We start from the raw sequence: 27,901 nt of genomic DNA on the forward strand, positions 1-27,901 counted from the left end.
ACAATTTTTGGGATTTTTTTTTTTCCAATGGTAATTTTTGGAAGGAAATGCAGTCACTGTATTCCTAATGATGATTGTAGTCAAGGCAAATTATAGCATAACAGTCTGTGATCAAGATAATGGGCCCCATAGCACACACCTCCACTCCCAGCGCCTGATCCCCCATTACCATGACAATAAGTGCATCTAATTCCGACAAAAAGGTGAGGTTGATATTTGAGATCAGTGATCCCCAACCTGCGGCTCTCCATCTGTTGCAAAACTACAACTCCCATCATGCCCAGACAGCCGTAGGCTGTCAGGGCATGATGGGAATTGTAGTTTTGCAAAAGATGGAGAGCTACAGGAAGGGAAAACACTGCTTTAGTAGGGAAAACTATTGCACTAAAGTCTTCCCACAATTTCCACTGAAAATAAAGGTACCACATACAGATGTAGCAGAGGGGAGTTTGTCATCGGAAACTCATTTTGATTTGTAATAGACTACTTTACCCAGAACGACCTATTGCGTTATCCTGAGGGTTGCACAAGGGAGACAGAACAATGCCAAATTAAACTATTCTACATTTGTATCAATAATATTTCAAGAAGATTTTAGAAAAAAAAATTCCATAGAAAATAAAGGTGTCACATACAGAGTTTGTCATCGAACACTCGTTATGATTTGTAATAATCCATTTTCCCAGGAACTCCCTATAGCGTTATCCTCAGGGTTGCCAAAGAGAGACAGAACAATGCCAAATTCGAGGTTTCATCTGTATCGATACTATTCTATTATGTCATTTATTTATTTTATATTATTATTTTATTATTATTTTATTAGATTTTATTAGAAAAATAATTCCGACACGCCATATAAGCAATAGTCACTACGTATATAACACATGGCCCTTTGCTCTATCGATTAATGGGGGTGGGGGTGGGGGGTGGGAGGGTGTCAGCACCTGGACCCCCGCTGAGAGACAGAACATGCCAAATTCAACTCTGCTTCAGCTGTATCAATACTATTACAAGAAGGTTTTATAAGAAACAGAATTTTGACACATCATCTATGTAATAGTCACGACATATATATTGCTCTATCGATCAATGGGAGGGAGGTGTCAGCACCTGGACCCCCACTGTTTAAAACTTCTGAAAAACCAACTATTCCTATCTAGTGCTACCTTTTCAAGTTACATTAATGCAACATCATTATAACTTCCTGAGTATAGAGAATGCAGGAGGCGTAACGACAGTCCTATGTACAACATCTTCAAATAAAGTCATGACAGACCCAACTGTTACATTTGACAAACTCAGCTCTGCTACGTCTACATCTATCGGTCTGGTAGACAATGATTTTGAATGAATTTCTCTTACCTCTGCTGTTCTGCAGCAGCTCTCGGTACCAGACTGACAAGCATGAGAGCAGCTCCCCAGCTCAGCGCTGTGTACAGGATTGCAGGAACTGCCTCTGATACATCCCTTCCTGTCTGACCTCTTTACCTTTCCTGTTGACTGAACTACCCAGAGCTTAGCTCGGACTCTCTGAACTAACAAAGAGTTGACCATTAACAATTTACTCCGATGACCATGGCATTTACACAGTATTGCATTATAACAGCTGCATTAGCTTTCACTGCAGATTGTCGAATTGTACATTTACACAAGCTGCGAGGGAAGAAGTTGGGCACATAACTGTACCCAGTGCAGAATCACTGTGTACTTACATTGGTCATCAAGACAAGCCCTGTTCATATGCCCTGTTGGCATATGGATATCGTAACGGGGGTCCTTCTGCTTACCACCCCCAATATAATTTAGTAGAGTAGTGGCCATATGGGTGGCCATTCAGGGATGACTGTATCACATTTACAAGAGTTGGCCATGAGTGGCTCTTTTTGTTAGATAATAATGGTCTCAAAAAAAAAGATCTACTCCTAAGGCTGGCCATGCACATAAGATATCTGTGAGACAAACACTCATCCAGTTGACAGCATATTTTCCTGTTCCCACCATGCACACTTGCTCAGCCAAGCATGCATATCAAGGAAAAGATTAGAATGCCGCGGCCAGACAACTCTAGTGGAAGCTCTAGTTTATGTGTCTAGCACTATTATTTCTCTCATAAATACCTTCTTTTTGTTGCTCACTTGGTTTTTCATCCTGTGCTCTGGAGGGGGCGTGTCGGTATCTTGCCCTTACTCTGCATGACTCATCTTTGTCCCTGAGTCTGCTGGCTGGTCTGTAACTAAGTCAAGTCTTTATACTCCCAAAAATAACATTTGTTTTGTGTTTAACAGTGTCAGAGAGCCCTGGCGGGGACAGCAGTGCCTCTCTGTATTACGTCATGCCACTTTGATTGACATACAGGGCTCGTCTGTCAATGGAAGCCCAATGTGTTTTGTCTGCACGAGTGCCACCAAGGATAGTGGCGCACGCGTGGTGAGTCTGTGACTCCATCAAAAATAGTGGACATGCTACATATATGTGAGTGTTAATACAGTTGTTGAATTTTGGGGCTATTTAAGGGGAGGGATAGTCTTCTGGGATTAGGCTGTGAAGTAAGTGAAACAATTGTTGCCTGTGCTCTGCATGAGCTGACAATAAAGTTGTGTTGGATCCAAGACATGTGCCGCAGACGCTTATTCTTACACCTGTGTAATTACCTCTGCTGCTGCTAGTCTGCTTTGAGCACTGCCCGGACCTTCGGAACGACCACTCACGTATCTGCTGATTCCACATCTGACGGGGACCAGACGGTAGTGCCAGCTATCCTTTTTACATATATGTGTGTATAAAGCGGTGAAATATTCACAGTGAATGCGTCACTATCCTCTTTGTCGACACATGTGCAGACAAAACACACAGGGCTGCCGGAATGAAGTAGTGTAGAGAGGTAATGTGGCCCAGGGGCACAGCGGACCCCTGGTCAGGCCTCTCTGACACTGTTAAACACAAAAGAAACTTCATTTTTAGGAGAATAAGGACTAAAAATGAATAATAAAGGTATGTTTGGCAATGGCTGAACCAATTTCCCTGATGGCTATTGTGGCGGGTTCATGCCATCAATTTATGTGATAGATGCACTTTAAAGGGTACCTCTTATCAAATAAACTTTTGATATATTTTAGATTAATGAATGTTGAATAACTTTCCAATAGCATGTTAATGAAAAATATGCTTCTTTCTATTGTATTTTTCCCGATCAGTCCTGTCAGCAAGCATTTCTGACTCATGCTGGAGTCCTAAACACTCAGAGCTGCCAGCCTGCTTTGTTCACAGCCAAACAGGCTGTGAACAAAGCAGGCTGGCAGATCTGAGTGTTCTCCTTTGTGAACAAAGCAGACTGGCAGCTCGTAGTGTTTAGGATTCCAGCATGAGTCAGAAATGCTTGCTGCCAGGACTGGTAGAGAGACCCCTAGTGGTCATTTCTTCAAAGTGGAAAATTAAATAGAAAGAAGCATATTTTTTTTAATAACATGCAATTGTAAAGTTATTCTGCATACATTAATCTATAATATATCAAAAGTTTTTTTGATGAGAGGTACCCTTTAAGGTCCAACATGCCAGACTCTTTTCCCCTCTAACATCTGCTTCTGGGGCCCTTTAGATGGTTGGCTGATCCTGCTGAAATTGCCACCATGATGGGGACATGGTCCTGTATGTGTGGTCATAGAAATCCCCCTGCCCCCCACCCCCAAAAAAGGGGTGGTCTAATTTTTAATATAGGGGCATATAGAATGTTTTTTCACCCTTTGAAAAGTATTCATATTTTCCATTTCAAATTACAAAGACAGCACTATTCTTGAATCAATGAAATTTGGGATTTAAAATTGCCCAGCTGCATTTAACGCACAGAATTAAAACAAGAACAGGAGGTGAGTGAAGTGCAGGGGCACTGTTATTTGCAAATATTGTCTGACATACAGTTCTAGGCCAATAATAAAGAATAAAGCAGCATGCTCATCAAGGGGCAACATGCTTGTCCTCAATGCACAGAGCCCTGCTTGCCCTCAGTGTACAGAGCTCTGCTTGTCCTCAGTGTACAGAGCCCTGCTTGTCCTCAGTGTACAGAGCCCTGCTTGTCCTATGTGCACAGAGCCCTGCTTGTCCTCACTGCACATAGTCCTGATTGTCCTCAGTGTACAGAGCCCTGCTTTTCCTCACTGCACAGAGCCCTGCTTGTCCTCAGTGCACAGAGCCCTGCTTTTCCTCACTGCACAGAGCCCTGCTTGTCCTCAGTGCACAGGGCCCTGCTTGTCCTCAGTGAACAGAGCCCTGCTTGTCCTCAGTGTACAGAGCCCTGCTTGTCCTCAGTGTACAGAGCCCTGCTTGTCCTCAGTGTACAGAGCCCTGCTTGTCCTCAGTGTACAGAGCCCTACACATTGTTTAACTAACAGCTGTCCAGGCATGCTGGAAGTTGTTGTTTTGCAGCACCTGGAGGTCCACAGCTTGAAGACCACAGCTCTATGGTACTAATATTATACTCAGCAGGGAAGTCTATTTAGAAAAGAGTTCCTGGTTTACAACAGGAATTTTATGGAAGATGCATAACCTTTTATTCACTCAACAATAAGGACATTTGATAAAATGCTCAAAATATCTCATCTGTCCCTTACAACGCACAGAGAAATTTTGCAAGATCATGATTTTTGTATCAGTCATCACTATTCTTCAAATCCTGAACATCCAGACATTGTTCTCAAAGCAACAAACTCAGCAAATAAACCTCGTGGTTCCTGAAAGAGTTTTTTTTTTTCTATCCTGGAAATATCTTGGTCCTTCCATAAACAGGAAAGGAAGCCATCCCTGTCACATTCCTCCGGTGACACCTTGATCAGCAACATACAGATCATACAGAACATAACCCCCAGAAATATCTGCCGGTGAAAGATAAAACTGAAGGATAATAACAAAAAAAATAATAATAATAATACAATACAACTGAGCTCATCAGATTAAGGTTAATAAAGTCTCCCTGGGGAGCCACCATTTGTTTGTGTAATAAGGACATATGTCACAATATTTATTTATTGATATATTTATTCATTTATTTATTTTCTTTTACAAATGAAAAACAGACAATGGTTTATATTTTCTTCTTATCTTATCATTTTTATGTTTAAATTTTTTATATTGAAGATTTTTTAACTTCACACAGTTGAAATTTTTTTTCTTCTGTATATGATTATGGGAGGGGGGGGGGGGGGTGCAGAGCCAGACTGGGACCAACTAGGACCAAAAATATTTCCCTCACTCATATTTCTATAAATAAGTCATGATATTAACAAATAACACTAGTATATACAAAGGAATATTATTATCATTCATATAATACTATTACTGACCAAATTCTGTATACAGAAACCAATAATACCAACAATACAAATATACAAGGAAGAATACTGTATTATTGCCATACATATTACCATCATACTGTTACTGACCAAATCCTGTATACTTAGATTGATATTACCAATAATACCGGAATATTAAGAGGAAATATTATCACTATACATATTACCACTATACTGTTACTGACAGAATCCTTTAAACAGAGACCAGTATTACCAATTATACCAGTATACAAGGAAGAAAATTATCACCATACAAAATACCATTATACTGTTACTGACCAAATCCTGTATCATGAGTAATATTAATAATACCAGTATTCATGGAAGAATATTATCACCATACATATTACCATCATACTGTTACTGACCAAATCTTGTATACTCAGACCAATATTACCAGCATATAAGGAGGGAATAGATTGGCGAAGGTCGTCCTCTCCTTAGTCCACAGGGATCAAACCGGATTTATGCCAGGTAAATCTACTGTTGATAACATTTGCTGGGTCTTTCTTAACCTGCAGATGACACAGGAAGGTGCTAGGTCCATCTTTTCACTCGACGCTGCTAAAACTTTTGATTCATGTCTTTTGTTCAGCTGTTGTATTGTAACCCGATGGCCCGAATTAGAATGAACAGTGAAATCTTGGATCTGTTTAAAGGAAATCTGTCATCAGTATCACCCACTTGTAGTGCTGGTGATACTGATCAAAATTATACTTACCACATCTTGATCTGTCGCTCCGTTCCGCCGTAATTCTTCTTTTTTTGTATATGCAAATTAGTTGCCTGGGGCACGGGCGCCGCTACAAATCCTTCTCCGGGCACTGTAATGACACCTCCATCTTTAAAATCCTCCTCCCTGCTCGCTCAGTGTACGCTATTGTTCGGCACATGCGCTGCTCACTGGGTACACCCGGAAGCGGCGTTCAGACACACAAGGATGCTGGAATGAAGCTCAGCTGTACGCCGCTTCCGGGTGTACCCAGGGAGTGGCGCATAAGCCAAACAGCAAGTACACCTAGCGAGCAGGGAGGGGGATTATGAAGATGGAGGAGCCGGGCGGAGCGCCCACCTGGTGGAGATGACATCACAGTGCCCAGAGCAACTCATTTGCATATAGAGAAAAATAAGAATTACGGCATAACGGAGCAGCGGTTCAAGATGCGATAAGTAGCATTTTGATCAGTATCACCCACACTACAAGCCTGTATGACAGGTTAGTGCAGGTGATACTGATGACAGATTTTCTTTAAGCTGCAGAGAGGTAATGGGTAGGGGTGCCCCCTGTTGCTGCTACTTTTTGCACTAGCCATTGAACCCTTGGCTTGCTTGGTGAGGTAGTCTGCAGATATTGTGGTGTTAAGGTATAGTGACATTGAAGAATGCTTAGTATTGTATGCAAATGATATGTTATTGTTCCTGGGGGATATGGCACGATCCCTGGTTAAGTTTAATTTCTGATTTTGGCTTCTTTTCTGGTTAACTGATGAAGACATTGCAGCGGGGTAAGGCCTCCGGTGGATTGGCTTTACCTAATTTCTTGCCTCCCAAATACATCAGATATGGGGCCGGATGGATGCAACTATTTTAGGCGCCCCATGGGTAAACTGTTTATGGCTTAACATGGTGGTCATATACCCCTCCATATTTTGTAAATTGGTACTCTCACCAGACCCCCTGACAATTCTGCCACCACTCAGTTACTGTGTAAGATCTGGGGAAAGGCCAGGACTAAACTTGATCTAACGGGATGCACTAAATTCATACCTCTGTGGCACATCCCCGGTCTGTCTGACTTTTTCTCTTTTCATGCTGCTGGATTTCGGGAGTGGAAAGTGATAGGCAGGTTTGAGCAGCTGTGTATGATGGGTGTCTTCAAAAAATTTGGCAAACTCCAAGCAGAGCTCGAAGTAGACTACTTTCACTCTACCGTCATTATAGTAAATTGGATCCATCAGGACCCGTCCTGATAACAGCTGTTAAAGGCTAGGGGAAAAAAAGAGCCTAACGGCCGTTTAACTTAGGGTCACAATGGCAGTGTGAAAGTAGCCCTACCCCGTACTCTCACCAGACCCCCTGACAATTCTGCCACCACTCAGTTACTGTGTAAGATCTGGGGAAAGGCCAGGACTAAACTTGATCTAAAAAAAAAGAGCCTAACGGACATTTAAGGTAGGGGCACAATGGCAGTGTGAAAGTAGCCCTACCCCGTTCCTCCTTTTTAGATATCTGAAACTTGGTCATGTGGTGTCCCGATACCGCATCCTATAAGGTACCTGTTTATAGGTCCCCATAGCCAGAGTCCCTAGGACGTCGGGGTCCTTTTGCATAGTCCACCCCTAGTCACCTCTCACCCCTATAGTCATTGCTCTAGTCTTATGCTCCTTATTTGTGGAAGTTTAACTGTATAAAATGTATATAAATAGTTAATTACCTGTGAGAAGCGTAGCAGGACCTGCGGGTCACGTGATCAGGTGAACTCTATGGTATTTCTGCTTGAGAACCTTTGGAGGTCCTTGTGACGTAATGCACTCATTTCCTTTATGACAGTGAGTGACAGATGGCTGGACCAATCAAAACGGCCCCACCCCTGCCCATATAAGGGGGCGGCGGCCATTAATCTCTCTCTCAGTTCCTGGCTTTTGACGAGAAAGGATCTGCGCTGCTGTCATTAGTGAGTCTAGGCCTTAGCCTTGCGGCAATGGCTGTTCTATTCCAAATTGTGAGTGTTCAATCCCTAAACACTCTGCAAGACCACCGGACCTTATCTATCCCCTAAATCCGGACGGATCTTCACAATATACCCTGAATTCAGAGACTATTATCTAAAGTCAAGGTCCGCAACATCTGTCAGTCATTGAAGTATATAGAGACTGTTGAATGAGACTGTTACTGTTAAGTGGATGTACCGCAAGCTGTTAAGTAAAGTTTATGCAAGTTCAAATTCAACTACCTTGTGGACCTTCAGTCTTTATCCTTATGCACCTATCGTTACTGGGAAGGGCGGCGATAGCATACTAGCCCTCAGCCTGGCGTCACGAACTATAGGGATAACATTAACCCCTGATATATCAAAGCAAATCCCAGACTGTACTACCCCTACCCCTGAGGCCTACCACAGTCATGTTTATGAGGTGCAGGGTAGGTTGAGGTTGCTGGAGATCCATTCAAATACTATATTAAAGTGTCTTGTCACCTCATCTGATTCTGCAGGTGTTATCTAATGGCACTATAAAGAACTTTTACACTCATATCATGAGAAATTTCCCTGATTGGTCCATGATAAAAGGTAGGGTGATCTCAGATGAGGAGTAGTCTACTGTTTTGTAACATACCCCATTTTTATCTTTCTCTGGAGCCAAGCTATTCCATGTACACAAGGTGTATAAACTTCCACAGCCCCTGCATAGGCTTGGTCTCTGACCTGATTCCACTTGTCCACTGTGCAGCCACTCAGGGCTCACTTGTTTCACATGGAATGGGAATGCCCTCTTTTAGTTCCTTACTGGAGGGAAGTGATTTTGCTCATTCACACAGTATATGGGGTTGTCTTGTCATTGGAGCCTAAACCATGCTTTTAAGGCTCTGGTAAGGAGCCCACTGGGGTCGAAATTAGTTTCCTGCGTATATTGTATCAGGCCAGGAAACTTGTTACTGGATAGGATCCAGTCCTCCTACTGTGGCTGAGCTAACTGTTTGAGTCTCACTCATTGAACGTTTAGGTAGGGGTATTTATGAAAAGCGTAAGGTTCCATCTGGTTTGAGGCTCATGGGGGTGAGCTTACAGACTGGGCTCTTAAGGGGTACTATTCTATTTAGAGATCGTGGGGGGAGGGTCTCTTAGTTCACGGATGTTTCACCCATTATTCCCTAAGCACTTTTGAGTTTTCTGTGTTGCTGTTTTTCTCGTTTTTTCATTGTGATGGACGCATTAGTGTCCTAGCTGAATGATTTATCAATACATGTCTTGGTTATGTACAATCAGGTTGTTAAGATTACTGTTAGATGTGATATTTGGGGCAATATTTTTTTTGTCTTTCTGACATGCTTCTGATCACCTTGCAGGTCGATGCATATGGTCTTGGACTTATGGTAGACTTGGGACAGTTGTTGGAGGTTTTGTTTTGGTGATGTTTGTAGGTGGGTGGGTTTTTCCTTTTGTGTAATAACAATTGTTAAAATTAAATAATAAAAAATATATGATTAACAAAAAATAGGAAGTGGCATGAAAAATAAAATAAATAATTAAATAAATAAAATTCTAAAATATTAAACTATGTTTAACATTAAAACTTGATTTGAACAATAAGTCATTTCAGATGACATATTCCCTTTAAAGGGGTACGCTGGTGGAAATTATTATTTTTTTTTTTAAATCAACTGGTGCCAGAAAGTTAAACAGATTTGTAAATTACTTCTATATAAAAATCTTAATCCTTCCAGTTCTTATCAGCTGCTGTATACTACAGAGGAAGTTATTTTCTTTTTGAATTTCTTTTCAGTCTGACCAAAGTGGCCTCTGCTGACACCTCTATCCATATCAGGAACTGTCCAGAGCAGGAGAGGTTTGCTATAAGGATTTGCTCCAGCTCTGGACAGTTCCTGGCATGGACAGAGGTGTCAGCTGAGAGCACTGTGGTCAGACAGAAAAGAAATTCAAAAAGAAAAGAACTTCCTCTGGATCATACAGCAGCTGATAAGTACTGGATTACGATTTTTAAATAGAAGTAATTTACAAATCTGTTTAAAAAAAAATGTTTTCCACCAGAGTAGCTCTTTAAAGACAACAGTAGGTCACAAAAGGATCATTATTTTTTGGAGGTTTCAAGCTCAGAACCTCACGATAAAAATCAAACCTGTTTTTGGACCTTGAAATGTGTTCAGAACCTGGATTCCAGCTGTAACAATCCAAAATGAATTCAGACCCCAGACTTGCAAAAAAAATTCAGACCCCAGAGTCAACACGGACCTGCACTTGTACATGTCACAGAAGTGTGATACGAAGACACATGCACATACTGTAGAGCAGGGAATAAGAAGTGGAGGTGAAAACTGCAGAAAAACTATATGCTTGCCTTACAATCGTTACCTTCTCTCCCCAGGTTCCTGGGTTCTAGCCCCTTTCTCAGTAAGTGCAGGCTTGTTTGCATTGTACATACAATATACAGTACAAGCAGGGAGGGAGGGGTTAGAATAGTTAATAGGGATAGGCTTCATAGGAAGAAAAAACACACACCATTGAATTGCATGTTGACTAATGCCAGAAGTCTGTCCATTAAAACACAGGAACTGGAGTGGTTGATGTCTGAGGAGGATTATGATATAGTGGGTATAACAGAGATTTGGTTGGACGATAGCTGTGACTGGGCGGTCAACATACAGGGTTATAGTCTATTCAGGAAGGATCGGACAAAACGGAAAGGGGGAGGAGTCTGTCTTTATGTAAAGTCCAGTCTGAAGGCCGCACTGCGGGAGGATATATGGGAGGGAAACGATAATGTGGAGTCATTATGGGTAGAAATATATAGAAATAAAAATGAATAAATTCTGATAGGGGTTTGCTATAAGCCACCAAACATAATGGAAGAGGCAGAAGATCAATTACTGAGGCAAATAAACAAGGCAGCAAATCAGAATGAGGTGATAATAATGGGGGACTTTAACTATCCTGATATAAACTGGGAGACTGAGACCTGTGAATCTCATGAAGGAAACAGGTTTCTGACTATAGCTGAAGACAATTATCTGTCCCAAATGGTGCTGGGCCCAGAGGGGGCGCCCTACTAGATTTAATATTAACCAACAGACCTGACAGAGTAACTAATGTGCAAGTAGAAGGACACCTAGGAAATAGTGATCATAATATAATACATTATAACTTGTTCTTCAATAAGGGAATCTCACGAGGAGCCACAAAAACAATGAACTTTAGGAAGGCAAAGTTTGATCAACTCAGAAAAGCCATTAACAATATAAAATGGGATAATGTCCTCAAAAACAAGAATACTGACACTAAATGGGAGACTTTTAAAAATATCTTAAATTCTCACTGTAAGATGTATATACCTTATGGGAATAAAAGGGTCAGAAATAAAAGAAAACCAATATGGATGAATAAGAACGTTAAGGAGGCAATAAATTACTAAATAAACGTTAATAAACGTTAATAAACGTTAAGGAGGCAAAAAATAAAACATTTAAACTGCTAAAACAGGATGGAAGTGAAGAATCATTAAAAAGCTATAGAGAAAAATATGTAAAAAAAATTATAAAAGCCGCAAAAATAGAGACAGAAAGACTCATTGCCAAAGATAGTAAAACTAACCCCAAAATGTTCTTTAACTATATAAATAGCAAAAAGGTTAAAAATGAAAGTGTTGGCCCTTTAAAAAACAATAAAGATGAAATTATAAACGGGGATCAGGAAAAAGCAAATAAATTAAACAAATTCTTCTTCACTGTATTCACCGAGGAAAATGAAATGCCCATACAGCGAGATAAGGTAAACTCCCCAGTACAGGTCACCTGTCTAACCCAGGAAGAAGTACAGTGCCACCTACAAAAATTCAAAATAGACAAATCACCAGGTCCAGATGGCATTCACCCCCGTGTTCCAAAGGAATTAAGTAATGTAATAGACAGACCCCTATTTTTAATATTCAAGGACTCTATAGTAACAGGGACTGTTCCCCAGGACTGGCGCATGGCAAATGTGGTGCCAGTATTTAAAAAGGGGTCAAAAGGTGACCCTGGGAATTATAGGTTTGTTAGTTTAACCTCCGTTGTTTGTAAATTGTTTAAGGGTTTTCTAAGAGATGCTATTTTGGAATATCTTGATAAAAATAAATGTATGACACCATATCAGCATGGCTTTATGAGGGATCAGCCCTGTCAAACTAACCTGCTCAGCTTTTATGAGGAGGTGAGCTCCAGACTGGACCAGGGGGAATCGCTGGATGTCGTATATCTGGATTTTTCCAATGCATTTGATACGGTGCCACATAAAAGGTTGGGGCATACAATGAGAATGCTTGGACTGGGAGAAAATGTATGCAAGTGGGTAAGTTACTGGCTCAGTGATGGGAAACAGAGGGTGGTTATTAATGGTATTCTGATTGGGTGACTGTTACTAGTGGGGTACCACAGGGGTCAGTCTTGGGTCCTGTTCTATTTAATATATTTATTAATGACCTTGTAGAGGGGTTGAATAGTAAAGTAGCAATCTTTGCAGATGATACTAAACTCTGTAAAGTGCTAAACACAATACAGTACAGTGCACTGTTACAAATGTATCTGGATAGGTTGGAGGTTTGGGCTGGGAAGTGGCAGATGAGGTTCAACACTGATAAATGTAATGTAATGCCTATGGGGAGGAACAATCCGGGCTGGGATTATATATTAAATGGGAGCACACTTGGGGTGACTGACGTGGAAATCGACTCAGGGGTCTTAGTGTAGTGACCGGTGTCAGGCAGCTGCTGCCAAGGCAAATAAAATCATTGGGTGCATCAGTAGGGGCATAGATGCCCACGACAAGGAAATAATTCTACCACTGTACAAATCACTAGTCAGACCACACATAGAATACTGTGTACAGTACTGGGCACCAGTGTACAAGAAAGATATAGTTACATAATAACTATGTATAAATATATCAGGGGGCAGTACAGAGAGCTTTCCCATGATCTATTTATACCCAGGACTGTATCGATAACAAGATAGAGGAAAGAAGGTTTAGAGGAAAGAAGGTTTCTACACCAGCACAGATGGGGGTTCTTTACTGTAAGAGCAGGGAGACAGTGGAATTCTCTGCCTGAGGAAGTGGTCATGGTTAACTCGGTAAAAGAGTTTAAAAGGAGTCTGGATGCATTTTTGGAGAATAATAACATTACAGGTTATGGATTCTAGATCTATAGGGACAGAAGGTTGATCCAGGGATTTATTCTGATATCATATTTGAAGTAGGGAAGGAATTTTTACCTCTAGTCAGGGCCGGATCATCATTGGCGCTCCTGGAGCACCTGCTCCGGACCCCGTGTCCGCAGAGGGCCCTGTCACATTCGGGACATCTCTGCGGGCTGCTCAGTAGCGGATGGGGAGGGGGGACTGTTTTAAAGTGGCTGCAGTGTCGGCTGCTTGTTAAAGATCAGCCTGGACTCCTCCTGCTTTTTCTATTTTTCATATTTCCTTACCTGGCCACGCTCAGCAGGCTCAGGTAATGTGTCGGGTCATGTGAGCTGTGATGAGTGACGTCTCCTGCGGCTCCTCTGCACGGCTTCAGGGACGTCACTCCTCATTTCCTGCAGCCGTGGCCACTTCAGGGCACAGTTTTCTTCATTAAACCCCAGCGCTGCAGGAAATGAGGAGTGACGTCCCTGACGCCATGCAGAGGAGCCGCGGGAGACGTCACTCGTCACAGCCCACATGACCCGACGCATTACCTTAGCCTGCCGAGCGTGGCCAGGTAAGGAAATATGAAAAATAGAAAAAGCAGGAGGAGGGGGGAGCAATGAGCAGGGGAGGATTATGAGTGGTGGAGGATGATGAGGCAGAGGGGGGTAATGATTGGCAGGGGGGTAATGATGAGCATGTGGGAATGATTGGCAGGGGGGTAATGATGAGCAGGGGGGGTAATGATGAGCAGGGGGGGTAATGATGAGCAGGGGGGTAATGATGAGCATGCGGTAGAGCACGCAAGGACATCACTGACATCCCGTGCGTGCGCCCATAGGAGTGGAGCAGCGAGGATGCACACATGGTAAGTTACCTGCACGTCATCTTCAGTGCTCCGACCACCACTCCTCCGGTCCCAGGACCTACTGCTATGGCCCCTAGGCCATAGCAGTAGATCATGACCCCGGACCAGAGGAGCGGTGGTCGGAGCACTGAAGTGGGACAGTAAACAGACATACAGTCTCCAGCCATACACTGTATATGGCTGGAGGCTGTATGTCTGTGGGGGAACTATACTGCACCTAATGTGGGGAACTATACTGCCAACGTAATGTGGGGGGACTACAACCTAATGCGGGGGAACTGCAAATTACTGTGGGGGAACTACAACCTAATGTGGGGGAACTGTACACACTACGGAAGACACAGTGTGTGGTAGTATTATTTTTAGAGGGCGTGATGTTTGGCAGTATAATATACAGAGTACACAGGGTTTGGCAGAATTATATTTAGGAAGCATAGTCTCTTGAAGGGTTATAATGATTGTTGTCTTTATACAGAGGATGAGGATCGTCTGGCAGAGTGAGGAACCAATGATGTCCAGGCGTCAAACTTTACAGAGAAAGATGGAGCTGGAAGAAGACCTGGCGTCTGGACCAGATGAAGAAGAAAAGGAAAGACAACAGAGAAGACGTCTCCTGTGAGTAATTTTATGTTTGTGTATTCTCCTGACTCCCATTAGATCTCTCGTCACTTCTAAGTTTTGCAGTAATAATGGATGAATCTGTACCCCAATTTGAGGCTCCAGCTGTTACAAAACTACAACTCCTATAATGCCTGAAGCTCTCCAGACATAATGGGTGTTGTAGCTTTGCAACAGCTGGAAAGAGTGACTTGAACTGAAGTGATTTTAGACCATGCAGCCATTTTATTTTAATGGGGGCCTGACTCCTGTGACACCCACCAAAAAAATAAATAAAAAAAAGGCGACATAGTTTAATATGCCCAGGCCAATTTTTGGTCTCAGTCTGTTCCTTACTTGACAGGCCAGCAACAAGTCTCAGTGGAAGGGGGACTGTCGGGGGCCCATCATAATGGAGTGCTCCTTCTTTCAGGAAGCCTTAATCTGACCCTGCCTCTAGTATGAGGGTTTTTTGCCTTTCTCTGGATTAACTCAGTAGGGACTCATTAGGGTTATAGGTTGAACTTGATGGACTCTGGTCTTTTTTCAACCTTATGAACTATGTTACTAAAAGCTGAAATCAACCCGGATAATATAGATGGCTTTTGCTTATTTTTTTCTCAATAGCAGACACCACCCACCGATGGGTGTCCGGGCATGCTGAGGTTTGTAATTTTGCAGTATAGGTTGGAAAACACTACTATAGACAGTATAGAGTTAGACAGAGAACAATCATGATTTCTCCCCTGCTGACATGTCAACTCCTTATACACACACTATATGGATTTAATACAGCAGTGTTTCCAAACAAGGGTGCCTCCTTCTGTTGCAACTACAACTCCCATATATCACCGGCAATAGACCTGTCAATAATCAGGAACGTCTACCTCCTTTTAGATAGTGCCCAGAGGTAGTCGGAAGGGTATCACTGAAAAAGAAACCTCTAGTTAATTATCGCTTAACCAGAACTACAACTCCCAGCATGCTTGGACAGTCGAAGACTGCAACAAAGTACAGTGGAATACGTGCAAACAGTGTTTTTTAAAAATAGTATTAAATCACATCCGTCACTTGTCTATATCTCCTGGACAATACCTGGGAATAAACCTTCTGCTTTCTGGTGGTTGGGACTTCCAGAATGGTTTTGGTCATAACAATATATTAGGAAGTTGTTGGTAATGTTATTTGTCAAAATTTAAAAAGTGGTTTTCTGGGACTTTTTTTTCCTTATAAATGTCCTGTCCTTCCTTAGCATAGACCATTAATATCAGATTGGAAGGGGGTCCAACCAACCTTGAAGGGGGGGACTGATCTGTATGCGGCAGTAGCTGGTTCTTACTAATGCTGTTGCGAGAATAGGGGGGCAGGTTGACAAAGTACCTCTGGTCCCATAGGCCTCTATTTGTATCACTGGCCCAGTCATTTGGACCACTGGTTCTGTCAGACAGAAGAATAAACAGGGTTATACTGTATATTAACTCTTGCAGCCTCACAGTAGACTTCACTACATTTATGGGGAGTATTATCAAAACCTGTCCAGAGGAAAAGTTGCTGAGTTGCCCATAGCAACCAATCAGATCGCTTCTTTCATTTCTGAAAAGGCCTCTGAAAAATGAAAGCAGTAATCTGATTGGTTGCTATGGGCAACTCAGCAACTTTTCCTCTGCACAGGTTTTGATAAATCTCCCTCATAGACTGTAATAATCTTACATTATTTTATCACTGCTGTAAATGTTTAGACAGTTGTTACAGTGGTCACTGTTCTGGAATGCATGAATATTATTATTATGATTATTATTATTAACAATAATAAATGATCATAATTAATTTCAGTGCCAATATGTGGAAACATGATAATATTTACTCTAGAAAAATGTAAATATATTTTCTACACTTGTAATTCTCTTATATCAAAGCAAGATGGCAGTCAACTACTTCCAGTGGGTACTGTGTGTGCAGAATCCTTATTAATTGTCATAAATAACTGGTCATATGGGTTCAAATATCTTCAGTTTACACACATTTTGGGGACTTTAAATCAGTACAGTGGTCCCTCAAATTACAATATTAATTGATTCCAGGACGACCATTGTATATTGAGACCATGGAAATTGTTTCTGAAGCCTACAAAATGTCATTCAAAATAGGAAAAAGTGAGGATTAAAGAAACATAAGTAAATAACTAATATAGATAAAGCAAGTCCTTACATATAAAAGTAATAAAGATCTGCTGGGAGCTGTAAATCACTGTCTATGTCAGTGCTTCTCAATTATTTTCTGTCATGCCCCCCCCCCCCCCCCCCCTGGAAGAAGAAAACATTTCACGCCCTCCGCGCGACTGTAAATAGTATCATTTGTCAATAAAATTGTTATAAGTACACCTCTGCATAACACTGTATCCTTATTAACGTATATGAGGCTCTGTACACTGACAACAAGCAGGGCTCTGTACACTGACAACAAGCAGGGCTCTGTACACTGAAGAAAAGCAGGGCTCTGTACACTGACAACAAGCAGGGCTCTGTACACTGACAACAAGCGGGGCTCTGTACACTGACAACAAGCAGGGCTCTGTACACTGACAACAAGCGGGGCTCTGTACACTGACAACAAGCGGGGCTCTGTACACTGACAACAAGCAGGGCTCTGTACACTGACAACAAGCAGGGCTCTGTTCACTGACAACAAGCAGGGCTCTGTACACTGTCAACAAGCAGGGCTCTGTACACTGACAACAAGCGGGGCTCTGTACACTGACAACAAGCAGGGCTCTGTACACTGACAACAAGCGGGGCTCTGTACACTGACAACAAGCAGGGCTCTGTACAGTGACAACAAGCAGGGCTCTGTACACTGACAACAAGCGGGGCTCTGTACACTGACAACAAGCAGGGCTCTGTAGACTGACAACAAGCAGGGCTCTGTGCACTGACAACAAGCAGGGCTCTGTACACTGACAACAAGCAGGGCTCTGTACACTGACAACAAGCAGGGCTCTGTACACTGACAACAAGCGGGGCTCTGTACACTGACAACAAGCGGGGCTCTGTACACTGACAACAAGCAGGGCTCTGTACACTGACAACAAGCAGGGCTCTGTTCACTGACAACAAGCAGGGCTCTGTACACTGTCAACAAGCAGGGCTCTGTACACTGACAACAAGCGGGGCTCTGTACACTGACAACAAGCAGGGCTCTGTACACTGACAACAAGCGGGGCTCTGTACACTGACAACAAGCAGGGCTCTGTACAGTGACAACAAGCGGGGCTCTGTACACTGACAACAAGCGGGGCTCTGTACACTGACAACAAGCAGGGCTCTGTAGACTGACAACAAGCAGGGCTCTGTGCACTGACAACAAGCAGGGCTCTGTACACTGACAACAAGCAGGGCTCTGTACACTGACAACAAGCAGGGCTCTGTACACTGACAACAAGCGGGGCTCTGTACACTGACAACAAGCAGGGCTCTGTACACTGACAACAAGCGGGGCTCTGTACACTGACAACAAGCGGGGCTCTGTACACTGACAACAAGCAGGGCTCTGTACACTGACAACAAGCAGGGCTCTTTACATGGAGGACAAGCAGGGATCTGTCCCTGAGGAAAAGCAGGGCCTGTACGAGAGAGAGTGTCTGAACGTAGCAGCGCGCCACGCCAGAGTTCAAAGCGCCTCTCCCAGGCAGCCACACTGACAACCCAGGGCCGTAAGTAAGATCCAGCCGTAGAGTTGCTATGCAACCGACGCTGTGTGGGACGCCGATTGCGAGTGAGTCGGGCCCCCCTTTACGCACCCCACTATTTGAGAAGCACTGGTCTATGTAGAGGACAGGAGCTTCTTCAGGGTCCTGTACAGTACACACCGTGTCCTAAAAAAGTAATATGGAGCCGCCCTCACCTGGTGTCCAAAGGAGCAGATAACCCCGGTACAGGTAAAGAGTAATACAGAACATTTAGTACCTCTCTGTACTGTAGGGGGCGCTACCAGACAGGAATTCAGTGCATACACTTCAGTAATACAGGGGTTTTACCAGTGGATGCCCTTTCTGATTGGTCAGATCTTTCAGCCATTGACACGTTTTGCAGATCTGGACTGTCTGTAGCATTGTATGTTGAGTCTGGTTTCACATTACAATAGTCGATTATACAGGTTGGGCCAGTTATATGGATACACCTTAATAAAATGGGAATAGTTGGTGATATTAACTTCCTGTTTGTGGCACATTAGTATATGTGATGGGGGGGGGGGGAACTTTCCAAGATGGGTGGTGACCATGGCGGCCATTTTGAATCCAAATTTAGTTTTTTCAATAGGAAGAGGGTCATGTGACACATCACTTATTGGGAATTTCACAAGAAAAACAATGATGTGCTTGGGTTTAATGTAACTTTATTCTTTCCTGAGTTATTTACAAGTTTCTGATCACTTATAAAATGTGTTTAATGTGCTGCCCATTGTGTTGGATTGTCAATGCAACCCTCTTCTCCCACTCTTCACACACTGATAGCAACACCGCAGGAGAAATGCTAGCACAGGCTTCCAGTATCCGTATACACTGCTATATACTACTATATACACCACAGGAGAAATGCTAGCACAGGCTTCCAGTATCCGTAGTTTCTGGTGCTGCACATCTCGTATCTTCACAGCATAGACAATTGCCTTCAGATGACCCCAAAGATAAAAGTCTAAGGGAGACCTTGGGGGACATTCAACTGGACCACGACGACCAATCCACTTTCCAGGAAACTGTTCATCTAGGAATGCTCGGACCTGACACCCATAATGTGGTGGTCACCATCTTGCTGGAAAACTCAGGGAATGTGCCAGCTTCAGAGCATAAAGAGGGAAACACATCATTATGTAGCAATTTCACATATCCAGTGGCCTTGAGGTTTCCATTGATGAATAATGGCCCCACTATCTTTGTACCCGATACACCACTCCATACCATCAATTTTTGTGTTCCAACAGTCTTGGAGGGATCTATCCAATGTGGGTTAGTGTCAGACCAATAGCGGTGGTTTTGTTTGTTAACTTCACCATTCACATAAAAGTTTGCCTCATCACAGAACAAAATCTTCTGCGTAAACTGAGGGTCCTGTTCCAATTTTTGTTTTGCCCATTCTGCAGCACCTGAAACTACGGATACTGGAAGCCTATGCTAGCATTTCTCCTGCGGTGTATATAGTAGTATATAGCAGTGTATACGGATACTGGAAGCCTGTGCTAGCATTTCTCCTGCGGTGTATATAGTAGTATATAGCAGTATATAGAGAAGAGGGTTGCATTGACAATCCAACACAATGGGCAGCACATTGAACACATTTTATAAGTGATCAGAAACTTGTAAATAACTCATGAAAGAATAAAGTTACGTTAAAACCAAGCACATCATTGTTTTTCTTGTGAAATTCCCAATAATTCTGATGTGTCACATGGCCCTCTTCCTATTGAAAAAACTAAAGTTGGATTCAAAATGTCCGCCTTCAAAATGGCCGCCATGGTCACCACCCATCTTGAATAGTTTCCCCCCTCACATATACTAATGTGCCACAAACAGGAAGTTAATATCACCAACCATTCCCATTTTATTAAGGTGTATCCATACAAATGGCCCACCCTGTATAATATGACCCATATTAGATTCACAGGCCCAGGGGCGTTGATAGATCTTCAAAAGACCTGGAGCTACAGCCCAAAGCCTAGCCACACCCCTAACCACACCCTAAGACATGGATGTGGAAATCCTATCCCCCGACGCCCGGGAAATGTAGTTCCGGGCGTTGGGCAGGTGAATTTTTAATAGCTTTAGCCTTGTATCGGGAAAGCAGGGCCAGACCGACTTCCCCCTTTTTTTTTTATAATGCCGGTGTGGGGTGCAGGAGCGGACGCAGACTTGCGAGGCGGATCGCATCCCTGCCGGGCGCAACAGAGCAGCGTCTCCGGTCAGCGCTGCCGACCGGAGCGCTGCAGGGCAGAAGACGCCGCGAGCGCTCCGGAGGAGGAGGAGGAGCCGGAGTGCTAAGCGTAACACCAGTCATAGTTCAGTAGTCACATAAGAACAATACACCTGGTGCAGGGAGGGAGAGAAAGCAGCCAAAACTGAAAGCAGGAGTGCAGCAAAGGAACGACAGACTGTTTTGCGTTAGTGACGCTTCATCCGGTTCATTTTTACCTTGATGACCAGAACCCATTTTTCAGAGCTGACCTGCGTATCTTTAAAGGGGTACTCTGCTTCTCAGCTTTTGGAACAAACTATTGTCAGCGGGGCTATGACATCACGAGCTCCCGACGCCGGCTTCAGCATTCGGAACAGTTTGTGCCAAACGCTAAGCAGCAGAGTACCCTTTTAAGTGGTAATAACTTTAAAATGTTTTTTTTCTGAGCGAAGCGATTCGAAGATTTTTATTTGTAACATTTTGTACTTTATATCAGTGGTACATCTTTGTTGCTACAGGCAGCTTTTTGGGAGAAAACAAAATATTGTGAAAAAGTAAAAAATGAGAAAATTTGTCTTTCACTGTGTGGTAAAAATAAAAGTATCTTCATTCTGTGGGGCGTTATGATTATGGCAATTATTACAATTATTCAATACCCAATTAATGCAGCTTTTTATGTTTTTATGCGGGGAAAGCGGAATAAAAGAGGGGCTGACAACCAACAATTGAGTCTGGCGTAATCATGCGCGGCATGTCACCACCTAGCTTAGCCTTAGACCCGGGCTATGGACCGAGACCTGGGGCTCCATCACTGTTAGCCCCCCCCCCCCCCCCTAACAACACCCCTGAACAGGCCATTGGACAACAGTGCCACCTTTTCACCTTAATACAAGACAACTGCTTTCCAGCCTCTTTACGTGCCATTTCAGGTGACCTTTGAGCATAAGCTGCCCTATGTGTTTACATAAGAAGCAGCTCTATTTCTGGACATTGTATAACCTGTATATGGTATTTTTCAGCAGATCCACTGTGCAGGCTTTATCTCTAATTTGCAGTTCTTCCAGAGCTGGTGGGAAGAGCTACCTCCTCCTCCCTCCATAAACTTATATCGCTTGTCTTGTAGACACAGGACAAAGCAGAGATGATTTTCAGAGAAGAAAACTTTAATAATTTCTTGTATTCACTTGCACTATTGATCTATGCAAAGTTTATTCAAATGACCATGCCTATTTAGGGCAGTTTAGTTGATTCAATTGTGCAGTCTAGTTAAGCATTGTTAGACATTATAATAATAATTAAAAAAAATTATAATAATAATTTTATTTATATAGCGCCAACAGATTCTGCAGCACTATTATGTTGTATTCACTTTTCTACTGACCGAAAACTTATACTGACTATGTCTTACAGGTCAATGCACAATTTGCCTGTATTATGGAGGCACTCTAGGGTGATATTATTTAGGCACTCTATGGTGGTATTATTAAGGCATTCTATGGTGGTGTAAATTAAGCACTCTATAGTGGTATTTAGGCACTTTATGGTGGTATTATTAAGCACTCTATGTGGTATTTTTAGGCAGCCCATGGTGGTATTATTTATGTACTCTATAGTGGTATTTTTTAAGCATTTTCGTGACTTACCACTGTAAGCCGCAGCTAAATTGAGGAGACCAGCATAGAATGTTATTACAAAAAGAGACAGAGTTCTTTTGCGCACAGACGCATTGGGGCCGCTTGGTCTGAATGAGCACAGAGACCTAAGTGTGTTCCCTTAGTTCCACAATGAGTTACCTTTGGGTATGGATTGCTGTAAGCGCTGACGGATTTCACACCTTTGCTTGATTAGTCATGAGTTTTAGTTATGTGTTCTACAAATGAGAGAGTAATATAAGTACCATAGGATCTTCCTCCAATTCTACAGCTCTTAGTGCAAATTAGTCCTCCTTGTAATTTTTTATGCTTTTAATTGCTTTTTTTTTGTATTTGTAAATGTGTAAGGTATCTAAATCTAAGTATCTAAATCTAGGTATCTAAGTTGTTCTATAAAAGGAAAGGTTTGTTAGTCATAGGTCAAGACTAAGCGCTTTGTGTATTACGAAACCAGCCCGTCGGCCAAATTTTGTATCCTTGTCCAGTCTGTTCCAATAAAATTACGAGTGTGCCAAAATAGTGAGTGCCATCTGATGATTTCTACACGTGTTATCAAGATGTCTATTTTCTGAGAGTATAGAGCACCACAGAGATTTGCAGCATTGAGTGTTACCAGCGAGTATCGCTCGGGGTGCGGTTCCGTGACCTAAGTGAGGAAGAGGTGCCGTCTGTACTTTTTCTATCTGTATGTCTATGATGGTTTATTAAGGCACTTTGGTGGTATTATTGTAGCACACTGTAATGATATTACTTAAAGAGCACCTGTCACCAAATAAACCTTTCTAAACTAACTCAGGCTATGTTTCCTAACTACTCCTAACACCCCTCCCACCCTTAAAAAAAAAATTCAAAGCTTTAAAAAGCTGTGTATCTTACCATTCTTCTTTCTAACATAGTGCAATATACCTTATGGAGAAAGTGGGCGTTTCCCAGCAGGCATGACATCACTGCCTGCTGGAGGACCATTTCCGCCCTCACATGGTTGCAGTGCTGTGATGAATAGAAGACCTCAGGCTATGTGCATGTTTCAGTCTGTGTTGCTATCAGTGAGGCTCTCCTGCAGGTTTCAGTCTGTGCAGCTCTCTGTGAGAATCTGTGGAGCTTTCACTTTCTGTGCAGCTGTCAATCAAGCTCAGTCCAGAGAAACACTTCCTGAGTTTGGACTTCTGCCAGGCCAGGAGGAGACCAAACTCACTGTATTAATTGTGACAAGGAACAGAATAGAGCCACCTAGTGGATGTTTTTTATATTACATTTTAAACATATTTATGTTGAAGCAAGTGAATGGGAAAGTGTCTGCTAATTACACAAGGAACACTATATTAACAGTTTTATTTAGTGACAAGTACTCTTTAAGTACTGGGGTAAGTTTGTATTATTTGGGCACCTTATTGTGATGTAGCCACTCTATGGTGGTATTATTTAGGCCTTACATGGTGGTATTCTATGGTACTCTATTTAGGTACTTTTCTCTAATACTGGACAGACCTCTCATTTGAGAGCAGGATCTCAACACGAAATCAAACAGCAACTCCATTTTCTGCCGCTAAAGCTAGTGATATATGCAATTGCTGGAGGTCCTATAGACTTGCATTACAATACATTTGCAATGCAAGTCTATGGGACTTACGGCAATTCTGTATCACTCGCTTAATTAAACTACATTCAGATTTAGACAACTGATCTTTAACCCAATAATGGCAGCATAAATCCATATGTAAAGAGCTTCCCTGGCTACGGCAGGCATCAAGAATTATTGTGTATTACATAGACAAGAGAGTGTTTTCAGGTAATAGAAGAACCCTGTGAAATGCATCTCTACCTTGGCAAAAAATTGGGAATGGTTGGTTGATCCAGTTTGCTCTTGATACATGTGCCGCTGCCATTGACCTATCAAATACATAGAAAAAAGGAGGCGTACACAGATCCATAATGAAAATTGCAAAGTTTTATTAGCATACAAATACCACTTCAATTACATACATTTAAAATCAAGTAAAAGACAGGTATAACTTGCAGACACAGCTGCTTCTCCATAGCCACAGAGGCACAGAAAACGAGGAGTGGCCTGGGAGGACTGAACTGCTTATATGAGTAAGGCTATAACAGGCAGATTAAGAACACCTACACAAAAGCCCAAGAGGAGACATTAGTAACGAGAACAGAATACAGGGGTAGATATAACTAACCCCGATAGACCTAGTGGTCAAGTAAATATCAAAAGTAGGTGTGCATATGATGACTAAATATGCCGTAGCAGAACTGTACTTGGCACGAATAATACAATCAATAGTTACCAATAACAGAGTGGCACACGGGCACCAGACCACCTTGACCCAACGTTTCACCAATAAGGCTTCTTCCAGGGCGTCGGAAGAAGCCTTATTGGTTTATTACTAAACAGCAGGTTGCAAAACATGTATAGGGGTATTCCAGCCAAATACATCCTATCCCCTATCCAAAGGATAGGGGATAAGATGTCTAATCACGGAGGGCCCGGTGCTGGGACCCCCCGAGATCTCTTGGAAACGTCTGTGTTTCTGGGACTGGAGAAGTAACGTGACGCCACGTCCCCTTGTGATGTCATGCCACACCCCCTCCATTCATGTCTTTGGGAGGGGGCGTGACAGCCGTCACGCCCTCTCCCATAGACATGAATGGAGGGGGCGTTGCGTGACGTCACTTCTCCAGTCCCGGAAAAAAACGCATAGAATGAGGGTGCTGCACGGAGATTGCGGGGGGTCCCAACGGCGGGCCCCCCATGATCAGACTTCTTATCCCCTATCCTTTAGATAGGGTAAAGATGTATTTGGCCGGAATACCCCTTTAATATCTCATAGTTCATAGTTTAGTTTATAATGGAAATCCAAAATATTTTCCTTAAAATATATCTAATAAAGGTATAATAAAAAATATAATATAATAATATAAAACTATCAAATATAATCATATAAAATTATCAAATATAATATAAATAGATAACATGACTTAATAATAAAAAAAATAAAACTTACTCCTTAAATTGTCCTATTCAGCCATGTTTGTGGGAAATTGTGTGATAAGCAACATTAGGTTTGCCGGGGTTGCAGGCCACATGTCCAAACTCCAGAATAGCGAATTTTCCGAACCCGAAGGAATAGTCAAGACTGACAACTGACCCTCGGGCTATTTCTTTTGCAGCTAGGTGTTATTGCAGATTGTGCTCTTTCCTAGGTTGTTATGTTGCATGAGAGAAATTATTTTTACTTCAGTGACCTAAGTTATTTGTGATATTGTACAAGTGCCCGGCCCAGCTGTGGCATCTTACAGCTCGCTGTTGGAAATACTTGGCATGTGAGGACGAATTTACTGCATGAAATGAATAGCGACGATGACGTGAAGTGGTATGAGCTGCCATCAGACACTGCTTGCACTTTATTATGTAGCAGAGAGAATGTTGGGCCCCTCCAGGCACCAAGGACCCAGATGTGACGGCTACAACTGCACCCCTATAACTACACCTCTCATGTGCCGGAGCACAGTCACTTAAAGGGGTACTCCGCTGCTCAGGGTTTGGAACAAACTGTTCCGAACGCTGGAGCCGGGAGCTCATTACATCATAGCCCCGCCCCCTCATGATGTCACACCCCACCCCCCCCTCAAAGCAAGTCTATGGGAGGGGGCGTGACGCCCCCTCCCATAGACTTGCATTGAGGGGGTGGGGCGTGACATCGTGAGGGGGCCGGGCTATGACGTCACAAGCTCCCGGCGCCGACTCCAGCATTCGGAACAGTTTCAAACGCTGAGCAGCGGAGTACCAATTTAACATTATCTCTATACAAACTGTAAAAATGGTTCTATATTACACTCACCGCTGCTGGGACTTGGATGCATCACATTGTAGTCCATCAGAGGACCTCAGTAACATACTTCTAAGCAGAGGCGTAGCTTGTAGCTTCTGGGCCCTGATGCACAATCTGCAACAGGGCCCCATATGCCAATTGAAAGACTGGTCTTATGGGGCCGATTTGTGTTTTGGGGCCCTTCTTAGGTACCAGGGCTTTGGTACGACTGCTACCTCTTTAGCTACGCCCCTGCTTCTAAGGCTGGGCACATATACCTGCAGAGTGGGGTCTTAGGTTAAAATCCCACTTACAATGAGTTTGTATGTCAGTGTTTCCAAACCAGGGGGCCTCCAGCTCTTGCAAAAAAAACAATTCCCAGCATTCCCGGATAGCCTTTGGCCCTAGGATCACTTTGTCACTGGGGACCCTACAATATAAATGTACATTATCACTCCAGTATACTGCAGTACATTCCACCATACAGTTCCACAATTTGTCTCTACATTGCGGTTGAGCGTGTCAGTAACAACGCTAAATATAATGAATCTATTTTTACGACAAGCTATAAAAAGAACTCTGAATTGACTCGACGTTAGGTCTAGTGTTAAGACCGGCATCGGCTTTCAAATACCAAGGATCAAGTATATCAGCATTAACGGGAATTACGCTGCAACATATCCCTGACATCATCCCGGCCTCGAATATTTGTCCCACTTAAGCTCCATGTGCTCTTCATAGTGGAATCAGTCTTAAGGGAGAATTCCAGAATATAAAAATTGTCCCCCATACTGCCGGCAGTAAAAAAATAAAGATGGACAAACCTTCCTCCGCTCCCCTAGGGCCTCCGGTAACCGGCTCTGGTCTCCGCCGCAATCCTCTTCCTGGTTGTCAGTGGTCGGCGAGTCATTTTGCACTCAGCCAATCACCGGCCGCAGTGAAGTCCCGACTCGGCCGGCGATAGGCTGAGCGGCAGTGTGAGAACGCTTCAAGACACACAATTATTCACTACACTGGAACCTGCTGCCGGGGCCGAAAACGTCATACTGCTGCTCAGCCTACAGCCGGCCGAGTCGGGACTTTACTCCGGCCGGTGATTGGCTGAGCGCAGTATGACTCGCCGACCACCAGTAACCAGGAAGAGGATCGTGGCGGAGACCGGAGCCGGTTACCGGAGGCCCCGGGGAAGCGGAGGAAGGTATGTACATCTTTATTTTTTTTACTGCCGGCAGTATGGGGGACAATTTTTATATTCTGGAGTTCTCCTTTAACTCCTTAAAGTGCACCTGTCATTCAAGGTGACTTTTCAGGATGCCCTGTCCTGTGTGTGTACATGAGGAGCAGCACTATTTCTGGCTATTTTATAACTTGTATATGGCATTTTTCAGCAGATTACTGCTCTGCAGGCTTCATCTATAATCTGCGGTTCTCCCAGAGCTGATGGGCGGAACTCCCTCTTCCTCCCTCCTCCCCCCTCCATAGACTTGTATTGCTTGTCTTACAGACACAGGACAATATGAGCTGATTTTCAGAGAAGATGATTTGAGCAGCACGAGTTAGAAATCAATTTGTATGACCACCATTCACCATTTCATAAATGATACTAGTAGTATGAAAAGGTTAAAGGAAAACTGTCAGCTTGCTCCCCCCGCACTAACCAGCAGTACTGGCTGGTAGTGCGGGGGATGCTAATCAGTTTGATGCCTACCTTGCCCGGATCCGCCCCGTTGTTCGGCCGAAATCTTAATTTTTGTAAATATGCTAAATAGGTGATAACTGGCACAGG

General features: G+C 43.1%; 1 protein-coding gene across 4 annotated transcripts in view; it reads right to left on the reverse strand.

Moving 5' to 3' along the window:
- Positions 1-16,196, reverse strand: part of SH3TC1 (SH3 domain and tetratricopeptide repeats 1) — an 89,252-nt gene extending 73,056 nt beyond the window's left edge. Inside the window, exon 1 of one of the 4 annotated variants that reach the window (XM_056555042.1) lies at positions 16,037-16,196. The gene's annotated coding sequence lies outside the window, so the exon portion shown is untranslated. Of the gene's footprint in view, positions 1-1,362; positions 1,482-15,792 lie in introns of those variants that run through there. The other 3 variants (XM_056555040.1, XM_056555043.1, XM_056555041.1) reach the window with 3 other exon arrangements.
- Positions 16,197-27,901: the final 11,705 nt, after the last annotated feature.

This window comes from Hyla sarda, chromosome 1 (genome assembly GCF_029499605.1).
Source record: "Hyla sarda isolate aHylSar1 chromosome 1, aHylSar1.hap1, whole genome shotgun sequence".
Taxonomy (NCBI): domain Eukaryota; kingdom Metazoa; phylum Chordata; class Amphibia; order Anura; family Hylidae; genus Hyla; species Hyla sarda.